Consider the following 13,402-nt stretch of genomic DNA (forward strand, 5'->3'; position numbering starts at 1 on the left):
GAAGATTACTGGAGGCGAAGTGGTCAGGAAAGTGAATTGAAAGGATCAGAATCATGGACTTTGAAATTGCCCCAAATAATGACAATAATAGAGATGAACAACAATGGTCCAGAAGTTGGAATCCTCAAGGAATGAGGGGATGGTCTGGTAGTCTGTATATGACTGCTATAAAGAGGAGTAGTGGGAAGCATAGTTTGAAGTGTGAACTTCAAAGTTGGAGGGGGTAGTTGGGAGAAGGGAAGGATCATGACTTGGAAAGAATACCGAAATGCAAGGAAGACTTCCATTCATCCATAAGTCTCAGTGGCATGAGGAATGTGAGGAAAGAAACAGACACCACCTGGTGGAACTTCAGGGAAATCAACCTCTCAGGTGAGAGCCAGAGCTCACTGAGAGCACAAGATGAAGGAAGGAAAAAAAAAAAAGTTACTAAACACTTACTGTGTGTCAGGAACTCTTCACCGATGTTCTATATATTCATTTAATCCTTAAAACAATCTGTCCAAGGAAGGTATTATTTTCAACTCCATGTGATTGATGGGGAAATTAGGGCATAAAGAGGTTAAGTACCTTGCTTATGATCCTATGAGAAGTGAAGGGGAAGAGCTGGGAATTCAACTCAGATTGTCCATCTTGAATCTCAATGTACATAATAACCACTGTGTTTTAAAACCCAGCCACAGGCATTTGAAGAAGGGGCTTTTGTTGATGCTTCACCATGAGTGCCAGAGAGTACAGTGGAAGGATTTGGGACTTGGAGAAAGGTGGTTTGGTCAGAACAGGTATTGTACAGAGCCATATGGGATGTGGGATAAACTGAGATTTGGATGTTCATAATTTTGAAAGCATATTAAATTAGTGCTATGATGGTTTCTAGGAAAGGTAGGGATGGTGAGGCTGTGTTGGGATAATGGTGCCGAGGACAGGAGAGTCCCTGCCAAAAGCACAAGCTCAGTGTCTCCCTCAACACTTGTGCTGGTGGAGGTTAGAGGCTGGTAAGAGACAGTTTTGCTTAGAGTATAAGGAGATTTGGGACCTCCTCTTCACTCAACCCACTGCCATTTTCTTTTTTTTTTTTTTAACAATTACTGCTGACATCCAGGAAGTTTATTATTAATGAATAATTTAATATTAAAATATGTTAATTTTAAATGTAAATTAACTTATTTATATGTGTGAAAACATGTTCATATGTGAAAATATTTAAATAATGAACAATTTAAAAATTATCCCAACTTTTCATTTGGCACATTGCTTTGAAATATAAATTTTCTCATCAGTTTATTACAGGGATCCTATTACCCTTACAAAATGAGAACTCCTACAAATCTTCTTACATCCGTTTATGCTTTATAGTTTATAAAACATCTGTGCACTCACTATTTCATTCATCCAGTTTACCAAGTACCAGTGTTCAGCTCTGTTTCTGGAATAATTTTGGCATGAAAAGTTTACTTATGTAGAGGGTGGACAAATGAAATATTGAGTTTGGTGAAGGGCAGGGAGTGAAAATGTGAGACATAGAAAAACTCAAAATTTTCATTAAACATATTTTCTCCTTAGTTTTTAAAAAGGAAAATATTTTTATCATATTCTTCAAAGGGTAGAACAGAGAAAAATTAGCATAAACTCTCGGCAGAAGTTTTCAGTGAGCATTTATTACAGGAATCGACTGCATTTTAAGTGGAATGACAGACACTCAGCTTTGCACCTGGAAAAGCATATGGTAATAATAAGAGAAAGTATTTGAAGTGTCCAATCTGGTCAAACTGCATTTCCACTCTTATTGATGAATCAGCAAGAAAATAATTTTATACATCAAAGTTATTTATTAAATTTTGAGCCTTTTGTGCAATAGGTATTTGCTGTTAATAGAAACCATCAGAATGTTGGAGATGACTTGCAGAGTGATATTTCTTTTGTTAAAAAGAACAGCAGGACAAAAAAACTAGTTAGAAAAAAAGGTAATGGCTTTTTTCTTGCATAAATAAATCACTTGCTTCTTACGCACTCACAGTGGTTTCTTTCAAGTGAAGAAATTCTACTGATGTGAGATTTCAGACCCCTCTCTGCTTTTCTCTTTCTTTTTAACTAACTAGTGATTTACTTGAGTGGTAAAATTGGAAATAATAACTGACATGCCTAGTTCAGCTCTGTGCTTCTTGCTTAACATGGTCTAGTACCACATGGTCTGGATACATGACCACATTTAATTCTGGGATGCAGATAGCAGGTATTTTTGGCTTTCATGCTAAGTTATATACTGTAAGACTTAAAAAGAAAAGATAATATTTTGGTTCCCTCTGCCACTTCATTGCTTTATTCCTAAAATTGTTCAAAAGCTGAGACATAATAGTGTTATGGTGATTAAATTATATGAGAAACTGGAAGCTTTCTCAGGCCTTCAGAACTGGGTTAGAAGCTTCTTTTATGTGCCTGCAAAACTCCTTGTACTCCTCCCTTCCCTGGTGCACTTTATAACTCTTAAAACACTTTGTTATTAGTTTAATGCCTCTTTCTTTGCTACAATATAAAGTCTGTGGTAATGACCAAGTCTGTCTTGTTCATCTTGGTATTGCTAGAACCTGACATGGTGTCTGACGAATAGTAGACGTCCAATTTGTGGAATAAATAAATGGATAAATCAACGAGTGAGCCACTGCTTCAGAAAAGGTGAAATTCCTAATTTAGGTAGTAAATGAGAAAAATAGAAAAAATTTTAAACTCTTCACTCAAAAAATGAAAATAGTAAAGATAGAGAGTAGATGATATCATTTTATACTTTAGTTTTCAGGATATTTAATTATAATCATTAAAATGTGTATCTTCTTCAATGAGTCATGGTTGAACAGCTCTAAGAAACTATGGTTAACCTGGAAAACCTCATGATTTTTATAAGTATCAGCATTTCACTGATGTCTACCCATCATCCTAGTGTCTTATCAGCTCAGCCTCCAGACAGTGATCATTTCTATCCTCTAGCATTTCATACATGAAAATACAGAGATGAAAGCCTATAGTTTATGAAACACTTGATGCAACTGATAACTTGCTAACAATAACATTAAAGCCTATTTTAACAAGGCTTTTAAGGATGAATAGATATAGCTGTTTTAGAAATGTTTAGCTGTTTCTACATGAAGAGAACTGGGGGATGATGAAAAAGTAAGTAATAGTGATTATTATTTTGAAAGAAAATAATAGAATCTATTTTTACTTGGATTGAGACTCTGAAATAAACATTGAAATGAACACTGAAATAAACTCTGAAGTGAACATTAGATTGAGACTGCAATAAAGCTTGCAGGATTGTAATCCTCATTCTAGGACCATTTCTACATAAAGCTTATAAAGAAAGAGTAGAAAAAAGGCCTATCTTGATTTGCAGTTAACTATTTCTTTCAATAAGTGAAATGTTATGCTGTTCAGGTTATCTATTGTATAATAATAAATTCTCAAAGATCTGGAGGTGCAAGGGTTTAGATAGGTGATTCTTGCTTAAGGTCTTTCACGTTGTTGCAGTCAAATGGTGGCTAAGGTAAGAGTCCCAAGTCTGGTGCCTGGGCTGGGATGGCTGAAATAGCTGTGGGCTGGTTAGCTGTCTTTTTCTCTCCTTGTGGACTATCCTTGTGGCCAGTAGAAGCTTTCTCACTGCATGGCGGTCTCAGGGTCTTACATGGCATCTGCCAGAGAGTGTTCCAACAGAAAGGAGGTGGAAAGTGCCAGTCTCTAATGGCCTGGACCCAGGCACTAGAACAATGCCACTTCTGCCATAATCTCTTGGTGGAGTAGTCATAGAGCTCTCCCATTTTCAAGGGGAGAGAACATAGGCCTGACCTCTTGATGGAAAGAATGTCAGAAAATGTGTAGCTTTCCTTCATTTGCAACACATGCTAATGCCTCCTGATATGTCTTGGCTCTGGGTCCCCATCCAAATGTCATCTGGAATTGTAATCCCTGCATGTTGAAGGAGGGAACTGGAGGGAGGTGATTGGATCATGGGGGTGGTTTTCTCTATACTGTTCTCGTGATAGTGAGGAGTTCTCACCATATCTGATGGTTTTAAAAGTGGCATTTTTTTCTTTCACTTTCACTTCCCTCTTGCCACTCTGTGAAGAAGGTACCTACTTTCCCTTTGCCTTCTCCATGATTGTAAGCTTCCTGAGCCATCCCAAGCCACGTGGAACTGAGTCAATTAAATCTCTTTCCTTTATAAATTACTCAGGTATTACTTCATAGCAGTGTGAGAATGAACCAGTACACCTCCTCAGCTAAAAGTTGTTCTCACTAGCATCACTGGGTTGTAGTAGAGTAAATGGAAGGTGCTAGCATAAAATTCTTTCTTAAAAAATTTGGACTCAAGATATCAAGGAACACTAAATTTGAAATATTTGTCTATATTATATGTACACTGTTCATTGAATCTTGTAGATCATTTAAAATTGTAACTTCAAAAGGTAAGAAAAAAATCAAAGGTGGAATAGATGAGATCTAATTTTCTTTCTATCCGTTTATGAAATTAATATGTATCTTAAGGCCGTTTATTGTTGGCAGAGTGATTGCAGCTAATGTTTTAGATGATTTATTTTCTCCATTAGGTCTTACTGTTCGCACAAGCAAACCATTTTGGTACCCTCAAAGTTTTTCTTTTTTTTTTTTTTTTGGTCTCTAGAGGAAGTAAACTTACATATAAAATTCATTCCTCTCTCAATTACAGATATTTAGACAATTAAAGGAGGGATTTGCAAAGCTCAGAGCAAAATTAATTTTGACCTTGGGAAAAAATGTTGAAATGAGCTTGTTCTTTTTTTATCCTCCCATTTAAAACTCAGGAAACCAATATTTAGCATACGTTTTCCCTTATTGGCATAACCTGGATTCCATAGCTGTACAAAATCTCAACTTTTCTGGGTGACATAATTAATTGTCAGTGATATGATTCCATTGTGTATATTTTGTTTAAAACAATATTACTCTATTTTTTATTTTTAATTATTTTTTGAGACAGAGTTTCGCTCTGTCACCCAGGCTTGAGTGCAGTGGCAATATAGGGGCTCACTGCAACATCCACCTTCCAGTTTCAAGCAATTCTCCTGCCTCAGCCTTCTGAGTAGCTGGGACTGCAGGCGCATGTCACCACACCAGGCTAATTTTGTATTTTTTAGTAGAGACAGGGTTTCACCATGTTGCCCAGGCTTGTCTCGACCTCCTGGCCTCAATAATCCACCTGCCTCACCCTTTAAACGTGCTGGAATTACAGGCCTGAGCCACAGCACCCGACCAGAAACATTACTTTCATAATAGCTAATATTTGCGGAGCACAAACTATGTGCCAGGTTCAAGGCTAAGTGTTTATCTTTGTACTATCTCAAATATTTCTTTCAACAGCTCTACAAGGTAAGTACTCATATTATGCCCATTTTCCATGTGAGGAAATGGAGATGCTCAGAGGTTACGTCACTTGCCCAAGTTCACATAACTAGTAGTTGCTGGTCTGGAAAGTCATACCTAAGCATGTCTAATTCTGGAGACTGAGTTCTTAATCACCTTATTATACACACTCCAAGCACACATTCAGTGACCCCAAGATCAGTGGATCACACACATTTTTAACTGTGGCTCTTATAGACTGAGGATGATTTATAATGGTACAATTATTAGACCTACTTTCCAGTTGAAAAAGTCCTTATAATAAAGAGCTGAAGAGAAACAAAAATTGAAAAATGGTCATTTATTTGATCACCTTATAAACTGAAATGTAGCTTAGTAATTTTAGCACATTAACCTTGATAATGTGTTAAATAACACACATTCATTGCATAGCACTAGCAAAATATGTACCGTCACAGAAACAAAATGGTGAGCCATCTATATTCTTTCTAAGAGGGACTAGTATTTTGGAAGCCAAAAATAAGAAAATATTCTGAGGAAGAGGGAGTCTGTGTCAAATGCTTCTGAGAGATTAAGTATGGTGAGGACTGAGAATTGACCATTGGATTTAGCAACTTAGAAAAACTCAAGTACTGCATATACTCATGCTTAGTAGGACATTTGTAATGTTGCACAGTAGATAGATAGTTTATTAGACTACTGAATAAGAATCCTCAGTAAATTTTAGTAAAGTACTAATTTTAGTTATAAATGCCAAATTTTGATAATGCTCCATGGCTCAGGTAGAGTCAGGTTAGCACAGAGTTCTGTAGCCAGAATGCTTGCACTGGTTGCACTTGTTACTGATTAGGTGATCTTGGGCAATATATTGTACCTCTGTGTGCCTCTGATTTCCCATCTGTAAATAGGGATGACAAAGTACTTATCCCTGGGTTTGGTTTGAAGAATAAATGAGTTAATGCATGCAAAGTATTTATTAGAGTGCCTAGCAATAGTAAGCAATACATGCTGGCTATTATTTCTATTATTAACATATGGCTAAAATATGATAAAAAAATAAGTCTGTGGAATTGTGTATCACTCACTTCTAATAACCAAAGACTTGCAGTTGTAAATCATTTGGTGGTCTCTCAGGGGAACACTTGTAGCTCACTGATGGGGGGTAGAACACACTCTGAGACTCTTTGAGTCAAGTGAATAAATTGGGGGTTTTATGAGAGTTGACTCTTGTTTGGGGTTTGAAATGGAAAAAGAAGGAACTGAAATTGTTTTCTTAAAAACTGACCATTTTTCTTGCTTTTCCCCTTTCCACTGGCTTTCCACTGTTATTCTTTGGACTTTTGGGAGAGAATGGTCAAAAGCAGAAACTAGAGAAAGGTAAAAGCCAATGAATAAGAAGGAAAAAGTAGGAAGGAAATGCAGAGGGAACATTTTGAAGACATTCACCTCTATTTGTGAACAAGAAGAAGAAAAATATCACATGTTTGGTTTGACTCTTTTATTGGCAAAGAGTAAAAGGGAACAAGGTAGTGGTAGTAATTTAATAAAAATATTTTTATCTTTTTTTATCGTATGTTTGTTGGCCTCATAAATGTCTTCTTTTGAAAAGTGTCTGTTCATATCTTTATAAATTTAGGTGTGGGCATGCCTAGATGTTTGAGATCAGATAATTTCCCATTGAGTGGAAACGACATGTAACTCATGCAAACATCTATGACCTCCAATTTTGGGGTATATATTTGTTTTTCCTCCCAATCTCCAACCAGAGATAATGTGCCCAATTAAGGCCTGAAGTCATAATGACATACAGCTTCCAGTATTCATAAAATCAGTCTTTTATCTTTGAAGGCAGAAATGGGGAAACTATTAGCAGAAAATTCATCTTTTCCACCTTTTCTTCTCTCAGCTGACATAATGGCTTATACAGCCAATAAATGTTCAAGGGATAAACTAATATGAAAAAATTAATGGCAAGCATATTAGATATGAAATGATTGGGCAGCAACTCATTGATTGCCACGATTTTATTAAGCTAATATAGCTTGTTAAGATTTTGTATATGTGTAAGGTGGCTATGAATATTCCAGACTACAAAATCCATGTAGAAAGTGTAGCTGCAGAAAGTGTAGCTTTCTAAATGTTTCCATAACTCAATATAGTATCTTTTTTTTGGAATCTCTATTCTGGTGATGGCAGAAAAATAACAATCTTAATAAATTTTGTAAACACTAATGTATAAGATACTCTCCTGCCCCAAATCACATCACTTTTACCTCATTTCTTATTTAAACCTTAGCTGTGTACATAATTCTGTAAGGACATTGATTTACTTCCAACTGTCATCAGTGAGATGTCTATGTGCTAAGTTTTTGCTCTTTTGCCTAGGGGTCTCTCTAAATTCACAAACGTTGGCTGGTATTCACTTGGACTATATTGCACAGGTAGCTTAGAAGTATAGAAGGATTAACATCTCGATAATATGATGGTTAGTTTTATACGTCAACTTGACTGGGCTGTGAGTGCCCAGATATTTCATCAAATGTTATTCCAAGTGTTTCTGAGGGGGTACTTTGGCATGAGATTAACATTTAAATTAGCAGGAGGCAAGCAGATTGCCTTTCTAATGTGCGCAGGGCTTATTTAATTAGTTGAAGGCTTAAATAGAACAAAAAGCCTAACCCTCCTCTGAGAATCCAGGAAGAAGAGATAATTCTTCCTGCCTAATGTCTTTGAACTGGTAGATTGAATTTTTCTGTGTTTGGTTGTTAACTAACACATCAGCTCTTCCTGGGTCTTGAGCATGCTGGCCTTCAGACTGGAACTACTGCATGATTCTTCTCATTCTCAAGCCTCTGGGCTTGGACTGGAGCCACACTATTGGCTCCTGTGTTTTCAGCTAGCCAGCTCACCTGGAAGATCTTGGGACTCACCATCCTCCATAGTCATGTGAGCCAATTCCTTAAGTAAATCTCTATATATATACACCCTCATCCCATAATATGAGATGGGGAAGGGGAATCAGTGGTTAAATTCCTCAGCTTCCTATCCTTGGGACAAACAGAGGTGGACAATTCTCTATGACTTTCAGGAAGTCCCAGTGGAATTGAGCTTCTATTACGCACAATGGCTACTTCATCAACACTCCCTTACATTGGCTTTGCCTCCTTCTCTGACTCACTCCCCTAGTCCCTCACTCCTGTTCTCTGGAATCACCTCTTAAGTAAATCACCTTCCCATAAATCCTGGTTTCAAGCTCTCCTTTTGAAAAGCCAAAACTAAGATACATAATAATATTAGATGTAACCTTGGTCAATTTGGACATTTCTCTTCCCCTCTCCTCTCAGAATGCTGTGGACTGAATTGTGGCTCTTCTAAATTCATATGTTGAAGCTGTAACCCTCAGTGTGGCTGTATTTGGAGATAGAGCTTATGAAAAGTATACAAAAGACACCAGATTTCTGCCTCTCTCTTTCTCTCTCCTTTCTCTCTTCATTTTCCTGTTCCTCTCCCTCTGTCTCTTTCCCTAATGTGAGGACAGAGTGAGAAGTTGGCCATCTGCAAGCACCCCCCCAACCCTTCAAAAAAAAAAAAAAAAGAGCCTATACCAGACACCAAATCAGCTGGCTCCTTGATTGTGGACTTGTAGTCTCCAGAACTGAGAAAATAAATTTCTGTTGCTTAAGCCATCCAGTCTGTTTTTTTTTTTTTTTTTTTTTTTTTTTTGTGTGTGTGTGTGTGTGTGTGTGTGTGTGTTGTTATGGAAGCTCAAGCAGACAAATACACTGAAGAAGCATTTATGATTTTTTGGACTTCAAAGTATGTGACTCTAGATGGGGAAACTGTAACTTGTCTGGCATCTGTTTTTTTGCTGGCATCCACTGCAATGATCTCAGCTGCTTTGTTCTCAGCCATCACTACCCTTCCACTTGCACTTCTGCTGAAATAGTCACATTTCCAGTGACCTTGTCTGTCAGTTCTTGAACTGTTTACTTCTTCTCATGACACTGTGCCTTCTCTTATCCACTTTTCTATCCTTTGTGTATTTTTATGTGCTTCCTGAAATCACCTTCTAACATCATTTTTACTCTACATTTGTTACTGTTCCAAGCTAGTGAGAGGTGGGGAAACTCAAGTTATTTGTTTGTGTTCAAGAACCCTTTGAGGGAATTGAACACAGATTCTTTCTTCCCTTGGGCCCTAAGACTTGTCGGGGATTAATCATTCCTCTTCATGTTGGACTTGGCCAGTGGGGGACAAGGGAAGGGGCCCCTTCTCAAAGAGTCATACGAGTATCTCATGCCCTTAATTCTCCTCTGCCTCTGCCTTTTACTGTCTTCCCTTATCTCTCAAGCATATTACAGCAGGCATGGTTGATGCCCTGCCCTATATTCGCTCATTCTCTTGCCCACCTGAGCTGCATCTGTAGCCAATTTCTGGTACTGAGCCAGTTTTCCACCTACCATGCCAGCACCTGTGTCATTATCTTCCTCTGCTTGAGGACTTTTTTGGTACTATGAAAGAGCTTGCTCAGCTGTGCAGATACACCTCGAATTACATGTTATTGACATCCCTGTGGGTGCTGTTTGCCAGTGGGTGATGGGATTTGGGGGATAAATGCCCCAGCCTCCTTGTCCCTAGTAGAAGGATTCTGAGGTTGCTTCACACTATTGCTCAGAGAATTCCCTATAAGATTTAGCCCCAGTTGCCCTCATGGTAACTAGTTATTTAACACACCATTTATTGGATTTCCTCCTTCTCTGTCTCACTTCCCACTTGAGTTTCTTGGAGTCACTTCATAAATAAGCTACCTACACCCAAATCATTGTTTCAGGGAGAAGAAAAATCTCTTCCATGTGGGGGAAAATTCTTTTTGATTGTATTCTTTAATGCCTTGTTATGATATCTGACCTATAAACTTAAATGCCAAGTATTTTCTACAAATGGAACCAAAAAGTCAAAGGCTCCATTTTAAAGGAAGTGAAGAAAATAAAAAAAAATCCTCTTATCATATTTATAGTAGTCCCCTCTTATCCATGGTTTAACTTTCTAAGACTTTAATTACCTGTGAACAACCATGGTCTGAAAATATTAAATGAAAATTTTCATAAATAAACAACTGATGAGTTTTAAATTGGACAACATTCTGAGTAGCATGATGAAACCTCACGCTGTCCCACTTTGTCCCGCCTTGGACGAGAATCATCCCTTTGTCCAGGGCAACCATGTTGTATATACTACCTGCCTGCTAGTCACTTAGTAGCTGAGTTCTTTATCAGATTGATGGCTCATTAGAAGAAGGGTGGGCACAAGACAATAAAACATCTTAAGACAGACAGAATGGAGACATTCACATAACTTTTGTTACAGTACATTGCCATAATTATTCTACTTTAGGTTGTCAATCTCTTACTCTGCCTAATTTGTAAGTTAAACTTTATCATAGACTTATTTGTATAGGAAAAAATAGTACATATAGTGTTCGGTACTATCTGTGGTTTCAGGCATTCACTGGGGGTTTTAGAACATATCCCCTGTGGATAAGGGGGTACTATTGTATCTGTCAACCAGGGTAGTCTTCTAGATAAAGAAAAGCTATTCTTGGTTAATGGGGTCTGTGTAGTCATGCCCCACCTGGTACTGCTACTTTGGCATAGCAACCAAACACACTGGGAATTTTTAGCCCATCCATCATCCTTTGCCATGAGGTGTTATTCTCTTGTTATATCTGCCTTTGCAAATAGGCCAATAGCAGGTATACCTGCGGTATACAGAGACTTCTTCCTGGCTAGCTGCTACTGAATGCAGATGTGGGCACTTGAGCAGCCAACAAGCTACTATAAACAGGTGTCAGACTTAACCATTCAAGAAAGATTGATTTTATTATTGGCTGAGTTTATGACTGGGGAATGTGCTTCACTGACCTGCTTTTGATTAAGTCAGAGACATGCTAAGGATGTTTGCTTGTCAAATGGTTTGAGCTTTCTGATAAACAATGAACGTTAGTTAAAGAAATCAGCATTTTCTGTGAACAGCCTACATCTTTGAGGCATTAACATGTATCAAGGTCATTCACACTACCTTGAATAACTGTTTCAGTGAAAAAAAAATATCAATTGCAATGAAACGGTGGCATATAACCTAGAGATATAGGTCATTCCTTTAAAAAATAGCTTGCTTTTATCATGTAGAACAGATGAGTAAAGAAGGTTTGGGGGGTGTTTTTGTTTGGGTTCTCTCAGAAACAAACCTGAGAAAAGGATTTGAATACACATAGTTTATTTAGGAAGCACAGTCAGGGAGTGGGGACGTGAGGCCGGGAAAGGAAGAAATCCAATAAGTGGTAAGATATTGAGCACGCTATCACCCTGGGAAATAGGGTATTCTGGTACATGATCTAGACCATGCCTTAGAGTGATCTGCTCACCAGCCCCAACCCTAAGAGGTGAAGATGCTGGGCTATTTATTATCCAACTCTTCTGTGTCATTGACTGAAGCTTGCCTGCTGAGGAATTGTGGAGGACATATGAGATACCACCCAGGTTCCCCTTTAAGGAAGGACCTGTTGCCCACCTAGTGGGTTTGCTGTAAGAGGACAACTTTCAAATGTCAGTCCACTCAGTAATTGCCCCAGCTGAAGAGAACCTCCTTGTCAAGCTCATGCCCTCACCGGTAGCTCACATTCCATAGATGGATTAAAGTGGGTTTATAAAGGCCTGGGCATTTCAGACCAACTGAGACAATTCTTAACTTGAGAGCTCCCAATAGGGTTGGCCAAGACTGTCATGGGGCCTGGAACACAACATGATTTTTCTCGCTGCCCTATCTTGTTTCCTTCCATTCTCTTTCATGGGTGTCAATACCAAGGGAACTCTTTCACAAACACCCTGCACACTGAACTGTATCTCAAAGTCTGCTCCCTGGAGAACCCAATCTGTGTTAATCAGGCTTTAATTCCCTGATTTCTGGACTTGTGTTCATGCAGAATCGCAGCGTTTTCAGTGAAAGATGTGGATATTGGCCAAGACGGTGAGTGCTGAGGACAGGGCATGCAGGGTCTGCTACGGTAGTGTTGGGATAGTTGTTATATCTTTGGATTTATCAAGAGAATTTAGATGAAATGAGGGCAATGAGAAATAAGGGGTGGAATGAACAGTGGGACAACTGGGAAGGGGGATTGCTGAGGTGTGGTTTGGTATCCAATATGACGATATTGGATTCAGAGTCCCAAGACATGAGTGCGAGGGCAGGTGGGCTAGCAGATGGATGCGGGGAGGGTGTGATCTGAGATTAAAATTAAAGATAACCCAGAGCAGCTGAAAGCAAGGCAATAAAACCAGTGGGCATTTTGTGAATTAGCTGCTATTATTATTTTTCTCTCTCACTATTAAATCACTTGTCAAATCCTGCTAATTATGTGTTGCAGTGTCTTGAAACTTTAGTTCTCTCTGTCCCTATGGCTGCCCCTCTAATTTGAGCCTTTTTTATTTCATTTTTTTCAACTGGATCCTCATAATGGTTTTCAGGTGGGCTTCTTTCTGGTCATGTCCTTCTAACATTTTCTCTCAGTAATGCAACCGAAATGACCATTTTGCTTAAGTGAATATTTGATGATTACAGTCCTGCTAGCTTATGAACTTCAGTGGCTCCCTATTGTTTCTGGAATAAGGTCCAGACTTTTCAATGTGGCTCCCAAGGCCTTACACAGTCTGGTCCTTTTCTGCCCTTCCACATCTTCTTCCTCCTCTTCAGATATACTGCATTGGTTTCTGTTCCATCATTTCTCCAGCATCACACCTTTGTACAAACTGTTTCTCCTTCAAAATATTTCTTGTGTCCATCTCTCAAGTTCCATATTCCTGTGTGCAGCCAACAGCAGGGTCCTGCTGCCTCACACCTGGAATAATCATCGAGTTTTAAAATTCAGGAGCATCTGCGAGTTGCTCTGTTCTGACTGTTTCGTTTTATTAACAGAGACACCAAGACCCAGAAGAGTAAAATGACATCTCAGGTC

General features: G+C 38.5%; 1 pseudogene; it reads left to right on the forward strand.

Moving 5' to 3' along the window:
* The first annotated feature begins 268 nt into the window (after window positions 1-268).
* Window positions 269-13,402, forward strand: part of LOC129053215 (ribulose-phosphate 3-epimerase-like protein 1) — a 54,791-nt pseudogene continuing 41,657 nt past the window's right edge.

Source organism: Pongo abelii, chromosome Y (assembly GCF_028885655.2).
Source record: "Pongo abelii isolate AG06213 chromosome Y, NHGRI_mPonAbe1-v2.0_pri, whole genome shotgun sequence".
Taxonomy (NCBI): Eukaryota; Metazoa; Chordata; class Mammalia; order Primates; family Hominidae; genus Pongo; species Pongo abelii.